This window comes from Bos taurus, chromosome 2 (genome assembly GCF_002263795.3).
Source record: "Bos taurus isolate L1 Dominette 01449 registration number 42190680 breed Hereford chromosome 2, ARS-UCD2.0, whole genome shotgun sequence".
NCBI lineage: Eukaryota > Metazoa > Chordata > Mammalia > Artiodactyla > Bovidae > Bos > Bos taurus.
In genome coordinates, this window is record NC_037329.1 from 38428854 (window position 1) to 38448072 (window position 19219).

The 19219-nt window shown below is 43.0% G+C and overlaps 1 long non-coding RNA gene across 2 annotated transcripts in view; it reads right to left on the reverse strand.

Annotated features, from left to right (window-relative positions):
* LOC101907729 (uncharacterized) overlaps positions 1 to 19219 on the reverse strand; it is a 48827-nt gene that overhangs the window by 10906 nt on the left and 18702 nt on the right. Inside the window, exon 1 of one of the 2 annotated variants that reach the window (XR_003030734.2) lies at positions 3615 to 3822. The exons of the other annotated variant lie outside the window; for it this stretch is intronic. This is a non-coding gene — a long non-coding RNA (uncharacterized lncRNA). Of the gene's footprint in view, positions 1 to 3614; positions 3823 to 19219 lie in introns of those variants that run through there. 2 annotated transcript variants of the gene reach the window in all.

Genomic DNA, 19219 nt, shown 5'->3' on the forward strand with positions numbered 1-19219 from the left:
TCCCATGGACGGAGGAGCCTGGTAGGCTGCAGTCCATGGGGTCGCTAAGAGTCGGGCATGACTGAGTGACTTCCCTTTCACTTTTCACTTTCATGCATTGGAGAAGGAAATGGCAACCCACTCCAGTGTTCTTGCCTGGAGACTCCCAGGGATGGGGGAGCCTGGTGGGCTGCCGTCTATGGGGTCACACAGAGTCAAACACGACTGAAGCGACTTAGCACCAGCAGCAGCAGCAGCTACCAGAATAATGAAATAGTTTTAATTCCCTACCCCTTTTCTATGGTGGAAAACTTAATGTGATGGGGAGATAGAAAACATAATCTCAGTCCTACTGAATCATTAACATCTGCTGTGCTAAGTCGCTTCAGGTGTGTCCGACTCTGCAACTCTGGACCATAACCCACCAGGCTCCTCTCTCCATGGGATTCTCCAAGCAAGAATATTAGAGTGGGTTCATGCCCTTTGAACCCATGTCTTTTATGTTTCCTGCATTGAAAAGCAGGTTCTTTACCACTAGCACACCTGGGAAGCCCTAATCATTAATAGTTTCTATCAAACTGACAATATCTCCTCTGTCATCCAGCAGCACCGTTTTCTGTTCTTGAAATAAATTAGAGTGCATATCTAAGCCTTTGGATCAATGATTAATACACATGTGAAATGGCAGAGTTTACAAACCCTTCTGTACCCAAGAAGAGGATGGATAATCCTCAATTGCAACACCTCTGAAAGAATGGTAACATTGTCCTTTTACCCTGAGGGAACAGACGTGAGACTTGAACCCAGGTCCTCTAGCTCTAAATCTGTGAGCCCGACTCTGCCCCTCAAGTACACTGACTTCAGAAGAGCTCTGGCCTGGCCTGGGCCACAAGGATTCCACTGCTGTTGGATGGGAGGCAGGCGACTCTGCATGTTTCCCCTTTCATTCGGAATCCGGCTCTGATTATCCTCTTCCCACAGAGAGAAGCGTGGTGGCTGCCAGTTGCATATGGCTTGACGAAGATAGGAGAGGACATAAAGGCGCCCCCCTCCTCCCTGTGCTCCCGGATGAGAATCAAGCAGATTGTTTCCTATTTGGAGGAAGTGCATGTGAGAAACCTAAGGCAGCAGGCAAACCTCAGATGAGTGAGAATAAAAACTACTCCCCCGACCCCCTTGCGTGGTTTTGCCTGGAGGAGCCAGGTATGAAGGCACCAGGGCTGTCTGTGGGCCAGAGAGCTGGGATGCTTCTGCCCCAGGAACTTCTTTCCTGAATGTCCTCTCCTAAAGAGAGGCTGTGATTGCCTTCAGCCTCCCTGGAAGACCTCCGCGGCTGGCAGGCTGGCCTGGTGCAGCAGCTCAGAGTTGAAACCCTCTTAAAAATAGCTCTGTTCCCTTCTGGGTTTAGCAACTCACACTTGAAAAGCTCTTTATTCTTATAATGAATAGAGAACAGGGACTTTTCATTGAAAAAGAAGAGCTATAGCACAAAATAAATGCAGGCTGAGGGTAGTTATTCGTTTGAAGCGGTGGACAGAGAGGACCTCAGCACTCAGTTTTCACAGGTATCAGCCCTTTCCTTGGATTATTCCTGAAATAGAGGCGTGGAGAGGCTTTTGAGCGGCTCTTGCTGTCAAAAGCACATGTGTGGTGGGCAGTGTTTCGAGTGGCAGCACTACTAGAGACCAGCTGAGCAGCCTGAAGTTCAAATTTCAATCTAATTAGATGACGGAAGAAGCTAAAGACCTGAAAGAAAGGTTTAACTCTTCGCTACCCATAAGCTACTTCTAAGGTCATGTCCATACCCTTGAAGGACCGAGAGGGGCTGAAAATAAAAGGATGGGTGTGGGGCTTCAGGAAGCTGACACCTACTTTGGTGGAAAGAATTGCTTTTAGGTGTATGATGGGGAATCTTGTCACTCAGAGAGGTCAGATTCCTCAATTATGTCTTTTCCGGAAAGAAAAAGGAATTCGGGTAGAGAAATGAGGTAAAACTTAGTCTATGTTGTCAAATCTTGTTTCCAAGTAATGCATTTTCTTTAAGTCAAACGAAATGCAATTTTCAGGATCCCATTGAGCCAGTGAGAAATTCAATCTCAGCCATTATTTGTATCTCCTCCCCTACTTCAGTTATAAGCATCTGGGAGGCATATGTGTTGCATGAGAAAGAAGGGTGAGACATCTGAATCAGGCAGTGTAATTAAAACTAGTCATTAGACAAAAGACGTCAAATTACAGTGTCTTAAGATAAGTTTGCTTCTTACCCAGTCTAAGGTGGCCAGGTGTTCTTTGGCCAGAGAGCTGTTTTTGGCAGCTCTCCTTAGGTGGTAACTCAGGGATCCCGGCTCCTTCCATCATCGGCTCTTCTAATCATTGTCTAGACTTTGCAGTCCTTTGCTTTCTGCTACCCAGACCAGAAAGACGTTGGAGGTGGCAATGGAGAGATCATAAGGGCCAGGCCTAAAAGTGGTGTATGTTACTTAAGCTCACATTCCATCAGCCAGATTTAGTCACTTAGCTCTGGTAAGATGGGAGGGTGGGGGCAGAGCAATAGAGTGGGTCTGTATGAAATAAGGAAAGGTGAAATAGAACTGTGAGGAATAAATTTCTGTTGTTTAAGCTACCTTGTCTATGGTAGTCTGTTATAACAAGTCCAAACTAAGAAAGTAATCATTTCAAATTATGATGTTTGCTCAAAATAAGTCATACCAAATTCACTTATTTTCCCTTTTGAGTTGGAGTATTATATTGTCAGAGTAGGGGACTATGATGCTGCTGCTGCTGCTAAGTCGCTTCAGTCGTGTCCGACTCTATGCGACCCCATAGACGGCAGCCCACCAGGCTCCCCCATCCCTGGGATTCTCCAGGCAAGAACACTGGAGTGGGTTGCCATTTCCTTCTCCAATGCATGAAAGTGAAAAGTGAAAGTGAAGTCGCTCAGTCATGTCTGACTCTATCGACCTCATGGACTGCAGCCTACCAGGCTCCTCCATCCATGGGATTTTCCAGGCAAGAGTACTGGAGTGGGGTGCCAGTGCCTTCTCCATAGACCTGGTTTAATTTTGATTCATTTGAAGGCCTCAATAGCTATATATCTTGAAGGATTTGAAGTCATCAGACAATTAAATGTAGAGTGCTAAGATTTGAGCTTTGCTAATTGTCTATTAATAATAAGTTGCTCTTACCTGTATAAATTCTGAAGCAACAGAAAAGTAAATGCAAATGTCAACCCAAAAGAGAAAAAACCTCTCAGCTTTGTTTTTGCCAAAACTGATGGGAGACTATGGTTGGTAATGTGCCCACAATCTAATCCCTAATCATTCCTAATATTCCAACACTCTGTCCAGTCATGGGCTTAACTGGAGCATTGCAGGTTTCCCCCTAGGAGGCAGCTCAGGGCTTGGTGGAAGAGATTTAATGTGTCCTGAGCAGACAGACTGAGAGAAACTTCAAAGAACTCAGAAAGGATTCAGGCAGCATTTGCAGTGCCTTCCCCCAAATTCACCAAGCATGGTTAGAAGTAGATGGAGTGGGCTAAAAGTGGCAGACATTATAATCCTGACATTTCTGGAAGGGCAGAAATTCTTATTTTACCAGCCAAGTTAGGATTGCAAGGAGAGAAATAGAGTGGTTACTTCCGGCAAAAACGGATGAACCTGGAGTTGGTCTTCTCTTCTTGTTGCTGTTTCAGTCCACATTTTGCTATTGGATTCATATGAAGATGTAGAAGGAATGTGTATCTCTTTTGAAGTTGTTTCCAAAATAGGAAGAATAGCTGACTTGACAAACGATGGGACCCAATTCAAAATTGTCTCAACTGAGTGCAACACAGGCTGGACTCTCCTAGAAACACTTGAACAGCAATAAATATCAAGACTTTTATTTAAGTTAAATTTTTTTCAAAAAAAAAAAAAAGAAACTCCATACACAATGCAACTGCTCAGATACAGGGTTGAGACAGACAGCCTTGACATAAATTTTTATAAAAATGTTCCAGGGGTTTTATTTCATCGGAACTTAATATGACAACTATTATGTGTCTGATAAAAATGTTAATGCAGTCTCCAGCTGCATATGTTCAATAAATGATTGCTTAAGAGTGTATTCCATGGTAGGTACAGTGCTGGATCCTGGGAGCTGATGGTAGTACTGTGTCTGGAATAATCTGTCCAGTGAAAGGCACGTACTTTAAGAGCAGAATTAATTAATTAAAGTGGAGCATTGGTAGGTGGAGACTTAATTCTGTTTCTTTAGGTTTCCATGAGGCAACTTCTAACCTATGGGAATAATATTTGAGTATTTTATTGTTAAATATTTTACCTGGAAATGACAACAACACTGATGTAACTAGCTTAAACAATGAGGAAATTTAGTGTCATTCATAACAGTGATAATAAATTCAAAGGCAGTGCAAACATGTCATAACTGGAGTGAGGGACCTATATCTTTGCTCACTTTGAACTCTTCTAGCCTGGTGGGCTGCCGTCTATGGGGTCGCACAGAGTCGGACACGGCTGAAGCGACTTAGCAGCAGCAGCAGCAGCAGCATCGGCCTCTAGGTAGAAGCTTTTTCTTCAAACCCTCTCTTGTGGTTAGAAGATGGCTACCATCTGTCCTGGGACAAAATGCTTCCTCATTAGAAAATCTCTCTTCTAACCAGTGAATAAAAGTTCTCACCTTCAGTCTAATTAAGCTAATATGTATCCTGCACCCATCCCAACAGCAGGCTCTAGGATAATACCATGAACTGATTGGCTTAAGCTTACATTCTGAACCAATCACTTGCAAGGGGATTAGAATTACTCTGACTGGCTTGAGTAGAAAATAGAATCAGTTTCCTGAGACATTTAGGCAACATGAAAGAGAGGGGCTTTTGTGAACAACATCAGGGCTCTTTTTGAAAGGAGGAGAATAGTAGAGATGAATGCCATATAGATGCTAAATCTAGTCAGAGGGGAAAGAAGGTCTTACTGGGTGGGTGAGTTTAGGGGGAAGAGAAGCTAGGTAGCTTTCCTTTCTCTTTGAGGGAAACTGGCCCTCTCCTGATGGTGGTACCTTTCTTTTTGTGGTAATAGCTATAACACTTACCCTTAAAGCCCTGCACGAAATGTAGGGCTTTAAGGGTAAGCCCTGCTTCAGTCGTCCTACTTCTCTGTATCTGACTGTGTCATATGAAGTCAATTAGGTAGCGCTTCGTAGGAAGGCTAATTATGGTCAAGGTCCAGGCTCTACTTGCCACTGTATATGTACTGGAAATAAACCTGGCTATTTGATCATCATCAGTTGGATTCCTGTGTCTATTTCTAATTAATTCATAACCAGTGGGAGGCATGATTATCACCCCTAAAAACTTGCTGTCTGGAGCAAGCCAGAATCTAGAGGACTCTGGGAACTCTGTCACACAGAGGAAATGTAGAGTTCAATGTTGAAACATTCAGTTGCCATCAAATATCTAGATATATCTAGATATATCAGATATTCAGGAAGTTCAAAGGGTGTGAATTTTCACAGGCATAGCTGTGGAGAAGGCTGTTCTGCTAGTAAGGAGAACCCTGTCATTGGAAGTATTCATGCACAGGCTGGATGGCAATCTTTCAAGTGTGCTTTAAAATGGAATTCTGCACATTTGGGAAGTTGAACACAGTTGTTTCTATAACATGATCCAACTTTTAGTTCTATGTATTTCTGCTTTGTAGATATTTTAAACCTATGGTTTTCAAAGTGTGGTCCCTGGAGCAACAACAGCATCACCTCAGAGGTTGTTAAAAGTACATATTATCAGATTTCACCCTAGATGCCTGTTACGGATTGAATTATATCCCTCCGCCAAAAAGAAATGTTGAAGTCTTAACCCCCTAGTACATAATAATGTAAAATAAGGTCACTGAAGATGTAATTAGCTAAGTCGAGGTCATACTGGAGTAGGATGGGAACTTAATGCAATATGACTGGTGTCATTAGAAGAAGAGACAGACACAAGGCATAGATACACAAGAGGAGAATGCCATGTGATGATGGAGGTGGGAAGTGAAGTTATGCACCTTCAAGCCAACCAAAGATGGCCAGCAAACCTCTGGAAGCTAGGAAGAGGCAAGGAAGGATTCTTTCCTACCCAAGGAAAGTTTCAGAGGGAGCATAGCCTTGCCAACACTGATTTCAGCCTTCTAGCCTCTAGAATTGGGAAAAAGAATATATTTCTCTAGTTTTAAACCATTTGATTTGTAGTCATTTGTTATAACTGCCCTAGGAAACTAATACACCAACTAAATCAGAAACTCTAAACTTGCTGCCCAGCAATCTGTGTTAAATCAGCCCTCCAGATGATTCTGCTGCAGACTAAAATGTGAGAATCCCTGATTTCTATTCTAGATGTAGACTGATGCCTTGCACTCAAATACACACGTGAATGAATTGGGGACTTTGTTAAAATGCAGATTCTGTTGCTGTGAACTGAGGTAGGGCCTGAGATCCTACATTTCCAATAAGCACCCAGGTGATACTATATTGCTGGTCAGCGGACCACATCTGAGGGACAAAGATCTTGAGCAGGTTTATCTAACAGAACTTTCTGTAATGATGGAGATGACCTATATCTGTACTGCCCAATAAGAAAGTCACCAGCCCTCCATAACTACTAGACCCTCAAAATGTGGCTATTCTGAGAACTGAACTTGAATATTTAAAAAAAAATATTTATTCATTTTTAATTACTTTGTTTTTGGCAGCGCTGGGTCTTCGTTGCTGTGTGGGCTTTCTCTAGTTGCAGCGAATAAGAGCTACTCTTCGCTGCGGTGTGCTGGTTTCTCATTGCAGTGGCTTCTCTTGTTGCGTAGCAGACTCTAGACTTGTGGGCTTCAGTAGTTGTGGCCTGTGGACTTACTTCCTCCATAACATATGGGATCTTCCGAGACCAGGGGTCCAACCAGTGTCCCTGCATTGCAAGGCAGATTCTTAACCACTGGACCACCGGAGAAGCCTTGAACTTGAATACTTTAAGTTTAACTAACTTGAATTTCTATAGCCACATTCAACAGGGCACGTCACCATCTCCTTGTTCCTAGATTCTGCTGCCATGCTTTGCAGAGCTAACAGAGCTCCTGACTTTTATCTGCATCATCCCTAATTTAGTAGTTAGGACTGATGGTAGAGTGCACCATGCAAGACTATGTATACCTGATAGTATATATATATTAGGAGCCACTGGAGGACATAAAATAAATAGATTACAGGGTCTTTGCCCTTAAGGAACTTCCTGTTTATAACTGATTCTCATTGTATGTCTACCAGTTCCTGCCAAGACTGAAAGTGTTAGTTCAATGTTAAAGGGGGATGGGGGGTGGAATTAAGCAATAATTAGAAGAGATGATGCTTGGCAGGGGCTTTTTTATCTCAAGGCTACCAGATTTTGTTCATGGAATTTGAGAACATGAGTGATTTGCATATGTTGCATAAATTTGCATCTTGTATTCAAGCGACCTGACTCCAAGTCTATGAAGTACAATTTAATTAATTAGTGGAACCTACTAGTGTTGTATTCAGAACAGAATTCAGGGCACCACACACTTGAAAGAGCTAGCTATTGACAACAGTTCAGGAGATTTCAGACCAGGTCAGGAGACAGAGAAAAGCAGAAGTTCACAGAGGAAAGGGAAAGAGAGATATGAGGAGCTTTGCTATCATCCCCACACCCCTGCCTTCTGCATACCTCCAGCCTTTGTGTCTTGGGTGGTTTATTTTCCACAAACTGCACTAGGTCAAGTGAAGTCCTACAAATGAATGGGATTAGAATTTTGTGCCAACTAGTGTCCATTTCCTTGTCTTTGGCATATCCACCCCCCTTTGCCTTGCTTCCTTGCCTTCAGTTAAATTCTGCATGGGTGTTAGCAGACAGTTTTGAAGAGAAAAGATAGAGTAAAAGAGAGGGTGTTAGGCCCTGGAGATAGAAAATTAAATAACACAGGATCCTTGTCACAAAGCAGCTCAGCACCACAGCAGGGGAGCTGGACCAATGAGCAGTCACTACCTTGCCATGGTGTGTCCCAGGAAGAGCAGGGCCCGAGGAGAAAGAGAGAAACTCTGCTCATGTGGAGGGGTGGGAGGAAAGTTTTCACACAGGAGGAGCTTAAAGAAAGAGAAGGACTGTGGGTGGGGTAGTAGATTCCAGGCAGAGAGAACAGCATGTGCAGAAACAGCATGGTGTGTTTAGCAAACTGTAAGTGTCACTAAATGGGAAGAGGAGGAAGGAGGTCAGGTAAGGTACAAAATCCAGATCAGCCTATAAATGCTTTATTAACTTGCTTTCAAGAGCAAGGGGGAATGGCAATAAAATAGGCACTTCGGTCCACCTCACCTAGGAATGATAACAAGCCAAAAATCAAAATAGAAATGCTAAGGCATTTCCCCCCAGTGACATTCTTCCCCTTCTAGAATCCCCTGACCTATGCTTGCTGTAAATCTACCCTTAACATTTCCTACACATGCCCCTCGCTAGAAGAACCTAAGCTTTCTTATGACCCAGGTTGACTAGAAACAAGCACTTAAACAATGTAAGTTCTGTTTGCTGCCTGTAACCAAATATACCCCCAGCCCGCTGGGTGGCCTGCACCGGTCAGTTGTGCCTGTGTGCTCAGTCACTTCAGTCGTGTCTGACTTTGCAATCCTATGGACAGTAGCCCACCAGGCTTCACTGTCCATGGGATTCTCCAGGCAAGAATATTCAAGTGGCTTGCCATGCTCTACTCCAAGGGATCTTCCTGACCCAGGAATTGAACCGAAGTCTCCTGCATCTCCTGCATTGCAGGTGGATTCTTTGCCCACTGAGCCACCTGGGAAGCCCAGTGGTCAGTTAGGTAGAGCTAAAGGGTCATCTAGTAGCTCAGCTGGTAAAGAATCCACCTGCAATGCAGGAGACCCCAGTTCGATCCCTGAGTCAGGAAGATCCCCTGGAGAAGGGGTAAGTCTACCCACTCCAATATTCTTGGGCTTCCCTTGTGGCTCAGATGGTAAAGAATCTGCCAGCAATGCGGGAGACTTGGGTTTGATCCCTGGGTTGGGAAAGTCCCCTGAAGGAGAGCATGGCAATCCACTCCAGTATTCTTGCCTGGAGAATCCCCATGGACAGAGAAGCCTGACAGGCTACAGTCCACGGAGTCAAAAACAGTCAGACATGACTGAGTGACTAAGCACAGCACAGCACAAAGGGTCATCCATAAATGATCATGACAAGCACCTGGAAGATTCCCCTCAGATCAGCTCACCTCTTTGCTGTGCTGTTTACTCCTTTTTTCTTCTGAAACCTCAGAATTAAATATGGAATCTGGGTGCAGCCCCAGAGATCCTGCAGATTCATCTGGTCTACTCAGTCCCCAAACCTGAGAACCACAGATCTCCCCATCACTGCCAAGCTGGTAGGATGGCTCAAGGATAGAGACTAAGTGTGGTGCCTCCCCTGACTTACCGAAGTAACTGTACTGTATGAGAACACTGGCTTCTATATCTCAACATTTACTAAATATTTTAGAAAAACACAAAGTATAGAGCATAAAATAATGAACACTCACATACCTGTTTCTCAGCTTAAGAAATAAACATTTCAAGATCAGTTGAAGCCATTTTGTATCCCCCCCGAATCACATTCCTTTCCTACCTCTCAAGAAGTATTCATTTCCTGAATGTGTTCATCACACCAAATACTTGCCTTTATAAGGTTACTGTGATATACTGTTTTAAATATTTCTAAAAATGTTACCCGGTGGTATCCTGGTAAATATTTAATAGCATTTACTAGGGAGGTTCTCCAAGGAGGAAGAAAAAAAAGACCTGACTTAAGGCATCTGCCAATTTCTATGGTGTAAACATTCCCACGATGGCCAATTTCAAGCTACCACATGATGTGAGCACACGAGGATCTGGGGAGAGATGAGCGTACTGTATGTGAGCCAGTTCCAGCATCTCACTGATTTGTTATCGTGCTCTGGGTCCTCTGGTAACTTGATTTTTTAAAATAGAAATCACACAAAAGTTTAATAGCATATTATACATGGGAGAGACCCAGGAAAACTGAGTAACACACCAAAATGGCTGAAGCCCTCCCCTTAGTTACCATCTTCTGCTAAAGACTATAATATTGTGGGAGAGATTTTTCATTGGCCTGATTTGGATCACCTGCCATTCCCATGTTCAGTAATTCCAGCTAGAAGGATGGGCTGCCACGGTAGACAAGCCTGGGGCCTATGCCCTCATCTGTAATCAGAGAGTTGGTCCAGGGGAGGTTTGCATTATGTTATAATCACACAGTGATATTGTGACTGGCAAACCTGCTAACACTACTCGGAGGCTGGAAGATCATATCCACTCAAGAAGGGATCTTGATAAATGATAGAATCTCCCGTGGCTATAGAAATAGCCAACTCTATTTCTCTAGCCTTCCTCACTCTTCACTTCTGACCTGATACTGTATTTAGAGCACCTATCACCAATTGTCAAATATCTTATGTTTCCTGCTAAATTATATTCAAAGTTAGCGATTATATCTCTGCTTTCTGTGTATCCTCTGTAGCCCCTGGCAGAGAACTGAGCTTATATTAATATGAGGCATCTGATAAATATTGATTCTTAGAACCTGTGGCCTGCTATTTCAAATGGGAGATCTTTTCTATTCCTATTGATTTCAACCATAGTTTTAACTCAGAACTTTGACATTTTAATGAGATTCTGGAGATAATAACATTACCAAAAATGCATACAGTGCATTGCAATTTAGGAACCACTCTCACATTTTTTGATCCTTACAACTGGATAGAAGGCAGGTACCATCCCCATTTTATAAATGAAGAAACTGGGGCTCAGTGTGGTTAAATGTCTTGCCCAAAGTAGACCTGGCTTTTTAAGTGGCAGAAACAGATTAGCTAACTGAGCTTTGGGAGGAAAGATTTCTATCACAACCCCTGGAGAGGGCTGAGTGTTATAGGAGGTGTGGTAAGGGACTCTTCTGGAAAGAGCACTCCTGGGGGCTGATCTTGAGAAGCTTTGATCGCCTCTCCATCCATGAATGGATCAGCCTATGGAAACTCCATCTATGGTTGGGCATTTGCCGCCTGGAACATGTGTTCAAAGCCTGGAACTGAAGCATCTTTGTGGCCCCGGACGTTACTGAGGAGAGATTCAGCCCACGTTTAAATGCCAGATGACAGAAGCAAGTGGCCAAGCCGTGCAGGCATTTTTGCCAAGTTGGAATGGGAGCAAGTGTGATTAAGCCAATGGGACTAGAGGTGGCAAACAATTCGTGTCTGGTTGGAACCAAGCACCATGTTGGCGATAGCACTTCAGAACAAGCAAGGGTGACCACAAACCTGTGTTCCAAGGAGCCCTGTAAAGGAATGAGCTGTACACACTTCTGTTATTTAACAGGAGTTCACCAGAGGGGCCCATCTTTTGACCTCAGCAAAAACAGAAAGGTTGTCCCTGTCACTGTCAGGCCTTCCCTGCCTGCTGCTAGCCCGGCAGAAGCTTATAAAGGCAGAACTTGGGGCCCCAGACATCTTGTTTCTGTTGCTTTTGCCAGAGAGTTGCTCCAGAGGAGGTTTGCATTGTGTTATAATCACATGGTTTGCAAAATGATAGTTAAGAGTCTGTTAGCATTTCCACCCCAAACCTCATATTTTCAGCTGCTCACAGTGACTCAAATATAAGAATTCTCTTTAGGCTGAAATTTGGCACACAGGGTCTCAGGCCCAGCTGGGGAGCAATTTCAACCTTTTTTGGGACCGGATTTCAATAACATCCATTTGGCTGTTTTTGAATAACAGCAGAAGCACAACAGAAGAGAAGTTAGCATTTTTATAGCAAAATGTTGCCATTATGTGACTGAAAAACTGGTATAGGGGGTAAAAAGGAAACCCACCCTAGCAACTCTCAATAAACCCTGGCAGGTGATTAGCCTTTAAGTGGACTAGGCATGTGTACTATTTTCTTAAATCTGTATTAAAAAACCCAACCACTAGTCTGTTGTTCAGAACTGAAGAAAGATTTTGTTTAATAACATACTGTGTTTTTGAAAAGCAAAGTTGACTCAGGAACAATGACACATACCAGTGGATATTGAATTTCTGCTACACCCACTCCTTGGTGCAACTGGGACAGTGGCAAATTGTAGGGTGCAACTGAATTCCCAAATATAAAGGGAAAGAAATGGCAAAGGAGCAGGGGACAGGGGAGAGTAAGGCAGCACTGTGACTGCAAAGATGTGAGGAACATCGCTGATGATCTAAGATCAGGGACCCCAGATCTGACCCTTCCTTCTGGCAGGAGGGAGACACCAGAACTCAGATTCTCTTCTCTACCTCTCTGCTAATGACCACTCATCAAATTACAAATGACAGATTCCAAACAAGCAAAATGATACCAAATTTGTTAATGAAATATTTCAGAAAAAATTAAAAGAAGGCATAGGGAATAATATAACATATACTCATGTAGCCACTACTCATTGCAAATATGATTCAGTTTTCTCTGTGTATTTTGGGCTTCTCTTGTGGCTCCAGTGGTAAAGAATCTGCCTGCAATGTGGGAGACCCAGGTTCAACCCCTGGGTTGGGAAGTTCTCCTGGAAAAGGGAATGGCTTCCTGCTCCAGTATTCTTGCCTGGGAAATCCATGGACAAAGGAGCCTGGCAGGTTATATAGTTCATAGAGTTGCAAAGAGTCGAACACGACTAAGCGACTTTCAGTTTTTCTGTGTATTTATCAGCTGTTGTGATGACTTCCTTGTCTCTTAATATGAAGCTTTATTGTTCTTTTTATAGGAAATTATGCCTCTACTTTGCATTTCATAGAAATAATTATCTATATGATTCCTCCTTCTCTTCCTCTTATATTATTTAAGTTTATCTAAATTCTGTTTAAATTTATGCTTTTCCCCCTAGAAGTTCCTAAGTTCCATCACTGAAGAGGGTCACCTAAATCAAGGTTGGGAACTTGAGATTCAAAAGCACCTTTCTTGGTTAGAACCAAATTAAGATAATTTTCCTCAACGTCTGCCAAAATGTTGCCCCAACATACCTGAAGAACTTTGTGACTGTTCCATCACAGGGACTTATCCCAGAGTCTCTATATTCCAGCCTTTGTATGCTTTTGCCATATCAATCTTCTCTATTTAGGAAAACTGCCCGGTGGCATGGCCATAAGCACCACCCCTTCTGTAGTGGTCAGTGCCTTTGCAAATAGAAACATTGACTTACAGGTGCCTCGACTCTGCGCGTGCTACCCAGGCTCTCTCCTGATCTCCTAACCATGACCTCTGGGACAGCATCTAACCAATAAATAAAGGGGTCAATCTTAAGACCTGGAGATACATTTGCCCCAAGAAATCCCAATGCAACAGGCTGTAAAAGTCACAGTAGTTCCCTCTTTAGAAGCATTTCTCACTTATTTCTAGCTCATAGATCCCCGATTCTGTTCAGGTATCAGGCAACCATAAGCATCAGGGAGGCTGGACCCTCCAGGCCAAAGGAATAAACAGCATTACACAGCAGCTAAGAATCGAGGCTCACGATTCCTCTATTAGCAATGGCACCCCACTCCAGTACTCTTGCCTGGAAAATCCCATGGACGGAGGGGCCTGGTAGGCTGCAGTCCATGGGGTCGCTAAGAGTTGGACATGACTGAGCGACTTCACTTTCACTTTTCACTTTTCATGAATTGGAGAAGGAAATGGCAACCCACTCCAGTGTTCTTGCCTAGAGAATCCCAGGGACAGGGGAGCCTGGTGGGCTGCTGTCTATGGGGTCACACAGAGTCGGACACGACTGAAGTGACTTAGCAGCAGCAGCAGGTGAGTCACTAAAATTTGTGTTCTCAGTTCTAGGCCTCTTGTCAGAGATTATGACAGCTGACTTGCTGGCCTTGGCAGAGTTCAAAAAAAAAAAAAAGATAACAAAAACAGAAAACATAAACCCTAGTAACTTGTTGATGTTGTTCAGTTCCCGAATTAACCAACCATAGGAATTTTTGTCTGCTGTATTCACTCAACCATCTCCAACACATAAAGCAGTACTGGCATATAGCAGATGCTCAATATATATTGGTTGAATTGAATTGACTTGAATCTCAGACTCACCAAATTTCTGACAAGTTGTTTTATTATGTGAGATAATGAATAACCTCTTACTTCTAACTGAAAGCATCTTGATACACTGATATGGTTTGTGTAGACCAGCGGTCCCCAACCTTTTTGGCACTAGGGAACCATTTAGTGGAAGACAATTTTTCCACAGATGGGGAATGGGGGATAGTTTCATGATGAGTCAAATGCATTACGTTTATTTATTATTATAGCAGCTCCACCTTAGATAATCAGGCATTAGATCCCAGAGATTGGGGACCCCTAGTCTAGAAAATATCATTCTTTTCTATGACTGTTCCTCCCATCTAAATGAACATGGTTATGAAGAGAGCTAAGTTAATTACAGTGTGATTCCTTTCACACAGTTGATTCATTCAGGGTTGGGTACTTAACCCAAAACGGGCCAATCATAGTCCTTCCCACGGAGAAGGCAATGGCACCCCACTCCAGTACTTTTGCCTTCGAAAATCCCATGGACAGAGGAGCCTGGTAGGCTGCAGTCCATGGGGTTGCTAGAGTTGGACATGACTGAGCGACTTCACTTTCACTTTTCACTTTCATGCATTGGAGAAGGAAATGGCAACCCACTCCAGTGTTCTTGCCTGGAGAATCCCAGGGACGGCAGGCCTGGTGGGCTGCCGTCTATGGGGTTGCACAGAGTCGGACGTGACTGAAGTGACACAGCAGCAGCAGCAGCAGCATAGTCCTTCCCAAGGAGTCTGGAATTAAACTAGAGAGATTTAACTCACTCTTGCTGCTTTTTGAAATGGAAGAAAGGCAAACTCGTAGATTGTTGGCAATTGTATTTCCTGTGTGTACTTGTGAGCACCACCAAAAGATTAGCAGTTAGCAAAAGGGTGGCATGAAGCAGATTGATGGAGAAACAAAGACAGAAGATAGAGAATGCTCATGGTATATCTGTGGTTCCAATTGTTTCTGAGACCCACCTGTATCTCAGTTCTTGGGATCTGGGGAAAATATGAATTTTCTCAATAAAATCTCCCTTTTCCTTGGTCTGTTTTGAGTTCAGTTCAGTTGCTCAGTTGTGTCTGACTCTTTGCAACTCCAGGGACTGCAGCAAGCCAGGCTTCCCTGTCTATCACCAACTCCCATAGCTTGCTAAAATTCATGTCCATTGAATTGGTGATGCCATCCAACCATCTCATTCTCTGTTGTTCCCTTCTCCTCCCACCTTCAATCTTTCCCAGCATCAGGGTCTTTTCCAGTGAGTCAGTTCTTTGCATCAGGTGGCCGAAGTATTGGAGTTTCACCTCAGCATCAGTCCTTTGAATGAATATTCAGGACTAATTTCCTTTAGGATCGACTGGTTGGATCTCCTTGCTATCCAAGAGGCTCTCAAAAGTCTTCTCCAACACCACAGTTCAAAAGCATCAGTTCTTGAGTACTCAGCTTTCTTTATGGTCGAACTCACACAACCATATATGACTACTGAAAAAACCTTGACTTTGACTAGATGGACCTTTGTGGGTAAAGTAATGTCTCTGCTTTTTAATGTTCTGTCTAGGTTGGTCATAGCTTTTCTTCCAAGGAGCAAGCATCTTTTAATTTCATGGCTGCAGTCACCATCTGCAGTGATTTTGGAGCCCAAGAAAATAAAGTATGTTACTGTTTCCACTGTTTCCCCATCTATTTGCCATGAAGTGGTGGGACTGAATGCCATGACCTTAGTTTTCTGAATGCTGAGCTTTAAGCTAGCTTTTTCACTCTCCTCTTTCACTTTCATCAAGAGACCATTTAGTTCTTCTTTGCTTTCTGCCATAAGGGTGGTGTCATCTGCATATCTGAGGTTATTGATGTTTTTCTTTGCAATCTTGATTCCAGCTTGTGCTTCATCCAGCCTGGCATTTCACATGATGTACTCTGCATATAAGTTAAATAAGCAGAGTGACAATATACAGCCTTGAGTTTTGAGCTGGGTTCTGTTTATTGCAGAGAAGAGACCCTAAGAGGGTTTTGTTTAATTATAGCTATGAATGCTGAGCAAACAGCACCTTACTTCCTATAACTTATATGTACCCAAGAAAAGTAAAAATTTTATATAAAGTATAAATTATTGTTGTTAAGTCACTAAGTCGTGTCGAACTCTTTTGTGACCCTATGAACTGGAGCCTGCCAGACTCCTATGTCCGTGGGATTCCCAGGCAAGAATGCTGGAGTGGGTTGCCATTTCCTTCTCCAGGGGATCTTCCTGACCTAAGGATCAAACCTATGTTTCCTGTACTGGCAGGTGGGTTCTTTACCACTGAGCCACCAGGGAAACCCAAAGTAGAAATACCGAAGGACAAACATACTCCTGAAACACTGCTGTAAACTTTGGGAAACTTACACCAATCACAAACTATAAGAGGCTAGTTGTCTCAAGTTCACCTTTAAGCCATCTTTTACGACCCTCTCATACCAACTCTCTGTCTTTGTCCATACAGACATAGGGACCAGTCTGAGATTCTTCAAGCTTTATTTACAATGCTGTGCTCTCCTACCATGTCCTGGTTATTCCTTGTGTCATACTCTGTAAGTAGGAATCCTTTCTATTCTAGGTGTTCAGTACTTAACTCCTGTAGTTCCCCCTCCCCTTTTTTTGGATTAGCTTCAAATAGCTTCATGGTTTTCCTTTTATTTTTCTTTGAGGATTCAATGCACCATTCCAAGATTAACTATGTCTATTAACCTTAAACTATTGCTGGGTTCCAAGTTGATAATTTTTCACTAGACCGCAGGGACCATCTGGTTTAAGGCCATGACTGTTTGCCATTTGTGCAGCTGCCTGCACATCTGTATGTTCTGATGCATCCTTTTATTATTTTCTGCTCTCCATTGCATGTTGTCAAAGGCCTGGGGACTGCATCTGTTTGAGTTTTGTCTGTAGGGCTCCAAGCATCAAGTAGTGTGTCAAACACTATGTAAAACAGAAAACATTGTCTTCAGCAAGCTGGATTCTTGGAGTCATGATGAATGGAAATGATGAGAGAGATTTGAATCCATGACTGGGACTGGATGCCATATTCAACTCCTAGCTAAGAAAGATTATTTTAAGTGTTCCCACAATGAACTACCATTTCAAATGCTTTGAGCTGAGACTACTTACACAATGGTTATTTCCTTTGTAAGTACTTGTTATTTAGTTGACTTAGCTATTTAAATATTAAGAGTTTTTTGTATTGGCTTTTTAGAATTGTTCATGGATACACTCTTTAGCATGTATTCCCCTTCTCCTTCTTTTAGGCTCCCCTGGTAGCTCAGCTGGTAAAGAATCCACCTGCAATGCAGGAGACCCTGGTTTGATTCCTGGGTCGGGGAGATCTGCTGGAGAAGGGATAGGCAGCCCACTCCAATATTCTTGTGCTTCCTTGGTGGTTCAGTTGGTAAAAGAATCCACATGCAATGTGGGAGATCTGGGTTCCATCCCTGGGTTGGGAAGATCCCTTGGAGAAGGGAATGGCGACCCACTCCAGTATTCTGGCCTGGAGAATCCCACAGACTATATAGTCCATGGGGTTTCAAAGAGTTGGACATGACTGAGCAACTTTCACTTTTCACTTTTACTCCCTCTCTCTCCATCTACACACACACACACACACACACACACAGAGGTGTTCATTTGAAAAATCAGGCCTTACAGCTAGATCTATACTTGGCTGACATCTTCAAGGTCACTGATTTTACTTCTTGTCTCTGCTGTGTAGGAGCCAAAGAGAGTGAGTCATCAGGGTGAATAATGCTCTGTAATACTACCAGATTGTGTTGGTCTCCACTTCAAAGCTCTTCGTTTTAACGGAATAGTATTTCTCCATCCCGCCCACCCAAACAGCAGCCTGGATGGCTGAGAGGCGACAGTTAGATGAACAGTAGCATCATTTCCATAGGATGGACTATGTCCCACCCCGCCTATGCCACCCCCCAAATCTAGCCGCACCCCTTACAGAAGTTCTCAGCCCAAATTCTAGTCAGGTTTTGGCTGACCAGTGATTATATCTCATCACCGCCTTTTCTCTTTCTTTCTCTCCTCCCTCTCTTTCACCTTCCCTTCTTTCCTTTCTTCCTCCCTTTCTTTCTTTCCTTCCTTTTCTCTTCTTTTGTTTTCACCCCACCCATGATTATAAATATACCTTTCTTGATCAGTCTTCTGTTACTACTCATCCCTTTAGTTTCTTTCTATCCAAAGGAAAAAAAAAAAAGGTTTGTGGCTTTAAGTTTATCAGAAAAGGAAGAAAGAAAGATAGAAGAAGGAAGAAGTTTTCATATACTGGAATCTAGGAATCTAGTCCCATTTCCACAGTGCCCTCATGACTCCTCTCGCAAGGACTCATTACTTTAAAAGTCACATCTCTTGGTGGAACTACAGTGCAGAGTGGCCATGATGGAGAGAATTAATGGCAGAACTGCCACCATTGAGCAGCTAGCTAATCATGGCACCAGCTGCTTTATACACATATCATGAAATCCTCATAACTGAAGTAGTTTATTACCTTTATACACATGATTAAAGTGGGGTTTGGAGACATTGAGTAACTTGCCCAGAGTCACAGCCAGTAAGCAGAAAGACAGATAATATCTAACTCTATTCGGTGCCAAGATCTGTGGTTTTTTGTTCATCTGCTTTGGTGAGAGGGGAGATATTAACCAGTCTAGAATCCTAGCTTTTCTGTACCTTTCTTTTCTTGATACTAATTTATAGAATAAATTGAAATAAAACAATTTTATTTGATCTCTCCTGTGTCACTTCAGCCCAAAGCACCTCCTTGTTGCTGATGGTGTTTAGACATATCTTTTTTACTGGTGAATAACACATCGTAGATATTTTGCCAGTCCTTTTTCATGTCCTACATGTGAAGTCAGAGTTCCTCTAGACCTAAGGTAATAATGTAATTAATCATTCAAACTGGGACACTTTTAAAAATGAAAAGAAGTGCTTTAATAACTATGCTGGGCAACCTGGAGCTGCCAGAGGTAAACTGGGATGTATGGCCACCCTCTCATGACAACCTGTAACCAAGCGAGTGTCTCCTATGGACAAAGAGTATTGATGGTCTGGCCTTAACTAAACACCATGCAAAGCAAGAGAACAGAGGTGGGGGGAAGAGACGCTGGACCAGCCAAA